The sequence below is a fragment of the Panthera tigris genome, chromosome B2, assembly GCF_018350195.1.
Source record: "Panthera tigris isolate Pti1 chromosome B2, P.tigris_Pti1_mat1.1, whole genome shotgun sequence".
In the NCBI taxonomy this organism is placed as follows: domain Eukaryota; kingdom Metazoa; phylum Chordata; class Mammalia; order Carnivora; family Felidae; genus Panthera; species Panthera tigris.
In genome coordinates, this window is record NC_056664.1 from 3,479,306 (window position 1) to 3,489,704 (window position 10,399).

Sequence of the window (10,399 nt, forward strand, 5' to 3'; positions counted from 1 at the left end):
AGAAACGGGTAAACAGGCCAGGGCAGCGGGGCCCAGCGAGTTCAGGCAAAGGCACGAGACGATAAAATTCCAAGCTGCTGTGGGACGGACGGGCGGCAGTGAGCTGGGTGAAGAGGGTGGCCGAGGGCAGGAGGGCCTCGGCGTCGGAGTTTATGCACACTTGTGGGGGAGGGGCGAAGGCAGTTCAGAAGTGAATTTGGTGAGAAGGACAGGAGGCCAGATTGTGGAGGGCAGGCACGTTTAGAAGGAGGTTGACAGGTGAAGCCACGTACGGTTTGCAAGAAGTGAAGCAGAAGGAGGATTGATGTTTCGAGATCTCATCTCGACTACGATGTAGAAAGAGAATAAACAGAGAGAGTGATGAGCGGGTTCTATAAACCACAACGTGAGACAGTGGCGGAACCTAGGCCCGCAGGGTGGGGGCATTTCTGATTGAGAAAATCACCACGTTTGACAAAGGGGAAGAGGCTGAGTCCGCCTTTGGCTGGATCCCATGGGGCCAAATGTCTTCCCCTGATGAATTGCTGGGAGAATTTTCCTGATTTTTGATTTTGATTTGCTTTTTGATTTTGCCCTCAGGAGAAGTGGAGAGTGGGACCAGCACAGGCGGGGAGGGGGGCACGGGGGTATCCCGCCCATCTGGAAAATCCGGAACACCAAGGTCACCAGAGTTAGCCCCCCTTGAGGAAAGGCTTTCCCACCGCCCTTGGAGGAAATGAACAAGCCACTAGACTCCCCTGTGTAAACACTCTCATTTAGCCAAGTACAATTCTTTGGAGACACTGCCACTATTAGCCCAGTATTCACAGTATCAGAGCGGTAAGTGTGCTGGGGAAGAGCACCTGGGGGTGGCGAGGCGGGGCGGGGGGGTGGGGAGGGAGCACCAGCACAGTCCTTCACAGTGAGGTCATTTATTGGGAAGGAGTAGTGAAGGAGGAGGCATCCAAATGATACTCAGCGTTACGGCTTGGAAATTGACTGAGTGCTGTGGCCCTTCGCTGAGCTGTCGCCCCGGAAGAATATCGCCACGGCCATTTGATACACGAGGGGTACGTGTACAGGGATAGAAGGACCTCTGGGAATGGCAGGTGGACGCTCTAGCGTGGATTACACGAGAGCTGTTTAGGCTGGATGTTTAAATTATAGGTATCACCATCTTCATATCAACGGACACAGGAGAAAAAAGAAGAGAGAGCGGAGAATGAGACCGGAGACATGCGAGTGACAGAAACATATACATCTACACACTTCGGAACTGAAAGGGTTCTTTTCGCTGGAGTAGACCCAGAAAAGCCCCGGACCTAAACTATGTCATCTTTACTTCTTCGTGTCTCTCCAAAGTCCTTCCTACTTTTGTGCGTGAAGTCAGAAGATGATTTGGAGTAAGGTCATCCGGGGAATAACCTTGCTTTCTCTTACTGGACCCGGAATCGCGGGGAACCTCTTTCTATTTGTGGGACATGCGTACGCTTTTCTCACGAGACCCGAGAAAAAACCCATACACCTTATCCTCGCCCAACTGGCTTTTGCAAATACGATCATTATTTGTACCAAAGGGAGCAAAGATATCACCGTATCTTTTCATCTCAGAAATGGCCTGGGCACTGCTACTTGCAAAACCGTGTTTTATCTGGGGAGAGTGGCCCGTGGCCTCTCAATGTGCACCACCTGCCTCCTCAGCGTGGTCCAGGCCCTCACCATCAGCCCCAGGACCTCCTCGTGGAGAAAGCTCAAGCCCCGCACCGCGTGGCAAGTGCTCCCCTCTCTCCTCCTCTTCTGGATCTTGAATTCCCTGATAAGCTCCAACTTGCTCTCCTACATCACAGCCGCCCAGAGCACCAACGGGTCCGGGATCACACCGTCTGGCTCCCACCCCTATTGCCATATGCTGCCCTCCGGGCGACCGTCAGGTGGCTCTTCCTGACTCTCATGGCGCTGCGGGACATCATCTCCCAGAGCCTCACGGGCTGGAGCAGCGGGTACATGGCTTTCCGTCTGTGCAAGCATCGCCGGAGTGTGCTCCACCTGCGGAGCTCCAGATCCCGGAGAAATTCCAGCCCAGAGACGAGAGCTACGCGGAGTGCCCTCCTCCTCATGGCCTGTTTCCTTCTCTTTTATTGGGCGGACTTCATTTTCTCCTTCTGCATCGGCTCCTTCCTGACCAATGACCACACGGTGTTAAATATGAAACTATTTCTAACGCTCGGTTACGCCAGTCTCAGCCCCTTTGTGCTGATCAGCAGGGCCTCCCACCAGCCTCCCCGCCGGGGTGCCCGCGGAGATGTGGGGAAAGTACACCCTGCACCACCTCCTCCAGGAGCGGAGCGTTAGATTCGTGTTAGGGATCGCTTCTGCCTTCGTGCATCAGAGCATCAAATCACTCGAGGCTTCTACGAGCAGATTTCCTTTTTGCTTTCAAGAGAGGCCCCGTACTGGGCAATCGGAGGCTTGTTCGGTGTTGCAGGAAGTGGGAAAGAGATTCTTTCCAGCCTTCGATTCCACCAGCCCTGTCACGTGGCTCTGACGTTCTTGCCTGAGCAATTATTGCCGTTCCTTCAATATGTAGTCAGCACGCAAAGCACGGTGCGCACGCACACACGCACACACGCACACACGCACACACACCCCCTCAGGGGCTGTGTCCCCCAAAGCCCTGGCCCCCAGTGCTGCACTACGGGCACGGCGTGTGTGTGTGTGTGTGTGTGTGTGTGTGTGTGAAAGTGAATAAAGGAAACCCCAGTTTAGAATGCAGCACGCCCCTCCTCCCCACCAAGGAGGACCCCGCCGCGCCCAGAAACGACGCACTAACCACGCTTGCAGCCAAGGAGAGACCTCCGCGGCCTCAAACTCTCGTTCTTCTCCAGTGAACTTCTGTGCACATCAATCCTCCCCGGTTTGCTCCTAAAACCTGATGAAACCAGCCTGCCCCTTGTCTCTCCGGACGTGCCGCTGGTGTTTCCACAGGTTGCTGGTCCCGCGTTGTGATTCCTGGCTTTCCCCACATCAGCCCATTTTGCTAATAAAATAACCAGCCGTTTTGATTTTTGAGGTCGCCATCCCTTGGTGTCGGAGAAGTGGGATCCAGCGAAGCCCCCTCACAGCTCCAGGGCTGGCGAGCAAACAGGTGCCAACACCCACCGAGCCCAGTGAGCTCACTGCTTTCTCCCAAGCCTGGAGTGTGAGGTCAGTTCTCTCCTGCACTCCAGCTCTGCTCTCCTTGCATTTCGAGCTCTCCAGGCTTCAGGTGGAATCTACTTAAGAGCCTCGTCCTCTTGGTTTTTATAAAGGCGTCACTTTTCCCGATGAGTACTCTTTTGTTTCTGTTTTCTGGAGCTTCCTTCGACCACCCGCCCTGTTCAAAAGGGGAGAAAACACATTGACTGCTGGTGTTTTACAACGGCTATCACAAGACAGGGTCCTCATAACTACGACATCTTAGCGAATCCAGAGGTAAGATCGGTTCCGTCTACCTGGTCCCGGGGCCCGGCTCTTGTGCCTTTCTGGGGAAATGGGTGAACTTTTGAATAATGTGGAATTACAGAAACCTCTCTGAGGAATGTTCCAACTGGATAAGATCACTTAAGAAGGGCACTTACAAGCAAAGGCTTCAAAATCCAGAAAACAGCTTCATTGCCGAAAAGCTGATAAAAAACGAAAGAGACATGGGGTCCCTGGGTGGCTCAGTGGGTTAAGCGGCCGACTTCGGCTCAGGTCATGATCTCACTGTTCATGGGTTCAAGCTCTGCGTCAGGCTCTGTGCTGGCAGCTCAGAGCCTGGAGCCTCCTTCGGATTCTGTGTCTCCCTCTCTCTCTGCCCCTCCCCTGCTTGTGCTCTGTCTCTCTCCCTGAAAAATAAATAAATGTTAAAAAAATGTATTGTTTTTTTAATATTAAATTTATTGTCAAATTGGTTTCCATACAACACCCAGTGCTCATCCTAACAGGTGCCCTCCTTCATGCCCCTCACCTACCCTCCCCTCCCTCCCACCCCCATCAACCCTCAGTGTATTCTCAGTAAAAAATTTTTTTAAAAAATGAAAAAGATACAAGAGGTACCTGATTCAAAAGATTGACATAACTCTTACTGCTCCCTTCACCCTACTTAACTTGAGTTCTCACTCTACTAATCTGCTGTCTGAACTGCACTGACAGGACCATGAACCAAAGTCGGCTAAATTAATCACCTTATAGACACCTCCACATCTGCTTTCCATGGTCCCACTTGGGCCCCTCCCAGAACTGACAAAACTGAGGGATTTTCTGGTAAATACATTATTCGCTTCAACAATCAAGCTGAATCTCCGATAGATAACAGCGTCTGCAGAGGGGATCCTGGAAGCCAGTTTTTGATTGGTAAATGGTAAAAAAAAAAAAAAAAAAAAGTAAAGGAAGGTTAAAAAAATGGTTAAAAAATGGTAAATGAAGGTAAAAAAAAATGGTTAAAAAAAAGTTCTTACCAGAAACAGCTTTTCTGAATCTCTGTCTGTAGTGCCCAGTTGAAAAAGGAAAATAAAATTTCACATTGTCCCTCCTTTCCAAATCCAAACCCATTGGTTATTGCCTTCCTCATTCTTATTTTATGTTCTGAGGAGTTGTGGCTTCCTGCCTCTCTGCTTGAGACTTGTTGGCTCTTTCTCTGGCTGCCTTTGGGAGTGGGTCTGGATCTCGGGAAGGTAGTATCCTGTGCAACCTCTTTGGGGCCCCCACTTACATTCAGAGGGGGTTATTCAATACTGCCAGAAATATTTACTGTTTGTTCAAGCTGAAGACTGACAGCATATTTAAAAGAATTTTCTTTTAAGTAGATCTGTGGCCAAAACGTTGGCCAGATTGGAAGCTGATGTTCAGAGCCCGATAGGAATTCTTGAAAGTCTCCCCCACCCCACATTAAAATTAGAACTATGTACCCAGAAAGAAGCAAATGGTGGATCATGAGGCTGGAGACACGGATCTGTGATGTCATTTAAGTTACGACCCGGTTCTTTGACAAATTGAGAGCAATCGCCCTTATCTTACAACTCTTATAAAATGAGACAGTTCTAGAGGCAGTTCAAGTTCTCTACCCGTTCATGCCTACCAGCCCAAACCTTCCCTATTTATCTCAAAAGGCTTATAACTTCTTCAAGAAATCTTATCTACATCATCCCCAGTTCCTAAGACTGAAGGAAAACAGGGCCAGGCGGCAGGCCTTTTAAAAATACAAATGGCTGTGGGAGCCCCCTTGCCAAAAATCTACCCACAGCCGCCATGAGGTTACTTGTCAAGGACGAATACAAATCCTTGGTGTCCTCTCCACAAATATTAGTAGAAAAAGTGTCACCGCCATCTGAGCGGTTAACCTCAATTTATTCCATCTGCCAAAAGAGTTTGGATCCAGCCATTCGCTTATGAACTAGTGAGTTTTGCATCATTATACACGCCTCATGGCTTAAAACTTTAGAACAATAAGGTCTCCGCATCTATCTGTACATTCTTCATCAGTACGTATGTGGTATTTTCTACCTCCAGATAGTACTAGCAAAATTAATTTGTAAAGGAGGATTAAGAAAAGCACTTATCGAAATTATCAGAAATATAATAGAAACTTAACCTGGATGTTTTTTCAGTTCACATGGTCTAGGATCAATCTATAATAAATAAAAGCTGTCTGAAGTTTGTGGATTTAACTAGAAGAGACGTTTTTAGAGTTGCCAGCATTAAATAGAATACTTTTATTCTCTCTGGGTTTACTACAAATCAAATAAGCTCATGTTTTCTCCGTTACAGAATTTGTCGGCAAGAAAAAGAACTTAAAAACGATGGTTAGCTGTTTAATGTCTTGTGAAATGTTCATAACTAAACCTAAACATAATTAAGAGCAAGTGAATTAAGTAGATGTAAGGGAAAAGTACATAAGTAAGTGTTTCAGCAATATTTATGTCTATTAAAAAAATCTTTTTGGTAACTTAAAACCTTAGATTTTCGCTAAGGTAAATGAGATGATAGTCATTAAACATCTAGATCATTTCCAAATAAGATAAAATACTGAAGCATCACTTATTGAACATAGGTTCATCTACCTATGGCTTCTTACTACAGAGAAACTAAAAGATTTTTGGATATGTTGGTGCTACGTTGGAAAATTTTAAAAGGCATATGCTTCTAGAAATTATGAAACGTATTCATAAATTTCCCAATCTAAAGAATGCTGGTGTAATGGTTCACAATTGCTTACTGTTTGGTTTTCACTAGAAATGAAGATTTCTAAAAGTTAAGCATTCTAACAATATATGTAATGAAAGCTACTAGAAATAGTTCAACATTGCAAGGAAAATATGATGTGGGTGTTTGCGTTTTGTGGGGTTTGTTTGTTTGTTTGGGGTTTTTTGGTTTGCTTTCTAGTTTTTTGTTTTGGGTAAGAATAGGAAGGAGGAATGAAGGTGCATTTTTGTTGAGAGAAATGAGTGTACTTTTGTCCTAAAGTAAAGCCGGTTATTTCTGAATGGGAAAGAGAACAAGGGATGAACTAAAACGGACATAGAATGTTGTAGAAGGTTTATGAAAAAGGAACATTGGGAAAGGAATTTTGCATGTGATCAAGCTGGATAAGATTGAATGAATTTGTTAAAGGGTTGTTTTTTTTTTTTCTTAAGCTTTCATAGTAACCGTGCACTGATGTAAAACTAGAACTTAATTTTCTTTCGTCTGTTAAAAAGACAAAGTTTATTGAACTATTGGTCTGCTCTTGGTAAGAGATCATAAAAGGTTTTTTTTTTTATCATTTAAAGTTATCTGCCTAGAAAATTCTATGTTTTGCCAAAATATTTTCCTGTGTTTATCAGGTCTTTGATTACTTAGGAAAATAGAGCCTTCTCAATATTAGAAGAGCTGATTTTTGCTAACAACTGTGTAAGCCCCTGTATTTCCCTTTAAAATCTTTTGCTGACACTTGGATTAAATAGATAACAAAGTATTGCTTCACAGTGACCTATGATCCTATTTGATCAAGTGCTTTAAAACCTTTTTTGATACTTTTCTCAAACTTCCCCAAATCAAATTCTAAATGAATCTTTTGACCTGGAAGAAACTCTGAGATTATTTCCAGAGTTTTGATATTCTGACTCTTGATTTCAGCTCAGGTCACGATCTCATGGTTCGTGGGATCGAGCTCCTGGACGGGCTCTGCACCGAGAGCTCGAAGCCTGCTTGGGATTCCCTCTCCCCCTCTCTCTCAGTGCCCCTCCCCTTCCTACGATCCTGCTCTCTCTCTCTCTCTCTCTCTCTCTCTCTCTCAAAATAAATAAATAAGCTAAAGAAAAAAATGTTTTTAATGATTTTAAATGATTCTAGTGTCAGGCCACTGCCCAGATATCACACTTTGGAGGATGGCGAGCTGGCATCATAAACAGAAACCTACGGTACAGAAGTGGCCGCTAAAAATACTTGTCTTATCTGTGACAAACACCAGAGGCTCTGATGATTAACATATTAAAAATTGGTTTTCTTTAGTGAAATTTGTCCTTGTTAATTAATTAGGATATCAGAAATGTGGTCTGAGTAGGTAAATTAGTTGTGCCCAAGAACTGCGAATTAGATATTTAAGAGATAGAATCCAAAGATAATAAGAGTTAAAGCAGCTGTAGTCTGTTCTGGTTTTCCTGACTCTGATAGAAGTTTGGCTGAATTCTGCCTCTGAAAAATTATTGCATATGCCTCAGGCTAACTTTTCATGAAAAGTAGTTTTGGGGGGGGCGGGCTGGGGATCAGGTTGGTGGTTGACAGAGGTGGAAGGTGGGGGTGGGCAAAATGGGTTAAGGAAGTTCAAAGGTACAAATTTCCAGCTATAAAATAAATGAGTCATGGGGATGTAATGTGCAGAATAGCGACTATAGTTAATTCTTCATTGCATATATGGAAGTTGCTAAGAGAGGGAATCATCAAAGTACTTATCAAAGGAAAAAAACTGCACCTAAGTATGGTAACGGATGTTCACTAGACTTACTGGGGTGATCATTTTGCAATATACACAACTATTGAATCATTATGTTGTACATCTGAAATGAACTCACTGTTGTATGTCAATTATACCTCAGTTTTTTAAAGGTAGTTTTGGAGCTACACAAGCAAGAAAACAACAACAAAAACACAGGAACTTTGCTGAACTTACAGAACAGATCTGATGACTCTTTCTTGCTTGCTTCCCGATAAATGATCATATACGTGCAGAATTTCGTCGCAGGTCTTCTATCATGACAGCTTAGCGCGTTGGGGAGAGTAGCTAACCACTCTCTCCTTTCTTCTGTAGCTGCCTACCAACATCTAGCGAAACATTCCAGGTTGAGTATCACCAGAGTGGTTTCAATAGCATCACAACAGTTCTTTATGGAAATAACCGCTTACCATTGAGGACACAACTCACTTTTCAAAACATACCTATTGGGCAGATGTTCAATAAGATCTGATGAGGAAAGCAAAGGCCGGCAGAAAGTAACCAAAAATGAATTATCTGACAACACGTGGCCCACTGATGCGCACTGGAGACATGCAGAGCATGACATGCCTACAGCTTCTCATGACTCATGCTTTACTAGACAATAAAGGGTAACCCTATCTTGACAACTGCCACCCCTCCAAGATCCTGTAAATCTCACTTTCAACACACACCAAGTCCTTGGAGACTTACTTATCCCTCACCCCCACTAACTAAAAAGTATATAATCAGTCACTCCTCACAACCCCTGCGCAGCTCTTTCTGCCCACCGGTCCTGTCCCTGTGCTTTAATAAAAAGCAACTTTTTGCACCATGAGACGTCTTGACCATCATGCGGCCAACTGAATGGAGGCAGAGACCAAAGAATTGAATTAGGATGCTAGATCTGGGAAGAAAAATGATCCAAATCTTGAAAAGAAGGCGAAAAGATTACAGAATATGCTTTCAAAATTATATTAGAGCATGTTCAACATGCCCACCTAAGGGGCAACCGATTTTCTCGGATATTGCTACTCTAGGGCTTAGACGCCATAAAGTTAAATGTTATCCTGCAGAAGACTGATTAATTTCAAATGATTCTTGTCCAGCAGAAATGCAACTAGTTTCTGTCTTTTGGAAAATAACCCCAAAGATTATACTTTTTGCTGTTCTGTGGGACATTAGCTAGTTTTTCACTCAATTTTGGTATATTATTTGAGCATTCTTTTTTTTTCCCCACTGATAATGCATTTACCAGTCTCTTCTACTGTCACTTGAACTAGTTTACTGTCCATTTCCTCATTAACAACCTAAATAAATCTCTGCCATTTAATCTCCATAGATACTTGAAGATTAGACTTTGACAGTCTCCAAGGTACTCCGGTGGCTTAGCAAAAGCTATGAAGTGTGAAAGTGTCCATTTTTATTATTATCTGGTGCTTTCCTGGATGGGACTTCCCTACGCTTCCCCAGGAAGACCATTCTGTGACTGTACAATGTCCAGACGCATGCAGGACACGTTTAGGAATCCAGATTTCAAGGGAGAGTTCTCTGGGCTCCGTTTCATTCCATGTACTATTTTCTGCATCCTGTTGCGGGTGGGACATACATGCGCTCAGGTTTGGGATCATCTTTACAGCTGGGAAAAGTACTCCAAATTACCTAGTTCAATTTACCCTTTGGGGCAGAGTGAGGAGGTGTGATAAGATCCATGACCAGGTGGGCTTCTTGTTTCATGGGGGCGGCGGGGGGGGGGGGTGGGAAGCCGCATATTTCTAAGTCAAAATCACTACCTACTTCCTATCTACCTCGTGCACAGCAATCTGCTTATTCCTGCAATGTTGGTCTGCAGATTTCTGGTTTCTGGATGTCATCATCGCTCGTCCTGTTCCAGGCCCAGACAGCTGGATAATATGGGGATGCCAGGTTCTGCTTCTCAGGTGACCAGAGCTGTTCAACCTTCCATGGTTGTTGGTTCATCAGGGTAAAGTGGGGGCGGGGGGATACTAGAGGTGATGCTGTCTTCAGAAATCAGAAATCAGCATCTCATTGTTCCCCGAAGCTGGAATTTTCATCGGGCAGGAAATGTCTCACTTCTGAGTTCCCTCTAATGGAGTTCAGGGCTCGTCACAGCAGGCAAGTTGCTCAGCACTTTCTAAGTATGTGCCGGGGGCTCCCCAGGAGCCATCGTCTTTAGAGCAAAGTGAGAAGGGGGGTGCAGGAAGGGCAGGGTGGGGCTAAAGAGAGAAGCTAAGTCACCGCAGCACAACAGACTCGGTCTGCAAACGCTTCTTCACGTTATTCTGTTTCAAAAGCGCGAAGGAGAACCGGGAGGATACTTGCTATCCAACAAATTCAAACACATCGAAGACGGTGGGATGTAGTCCCCAAGGGCCTAGGGAGGCAGGAAAGGGTCTCTCCGGAGGGAGGCCGCCTCTGGGCGGAAAACGA

At 45.2% G+C, this 10,399-nt stretch overlaps 1 pseudogene; it reads left to right on the forward strand.

Annotated features, from left to right (window-relative positions):
• Positions 1-1,362: 1,362 nt before the first annotated feature.
• Positions 1,363-2,331, forward strand: LOC102955749 (annotated as a pseudogene).
• The last annotated feature ends 8,068 nt before the right edge of the window (positions 2,332-10,399 follow it).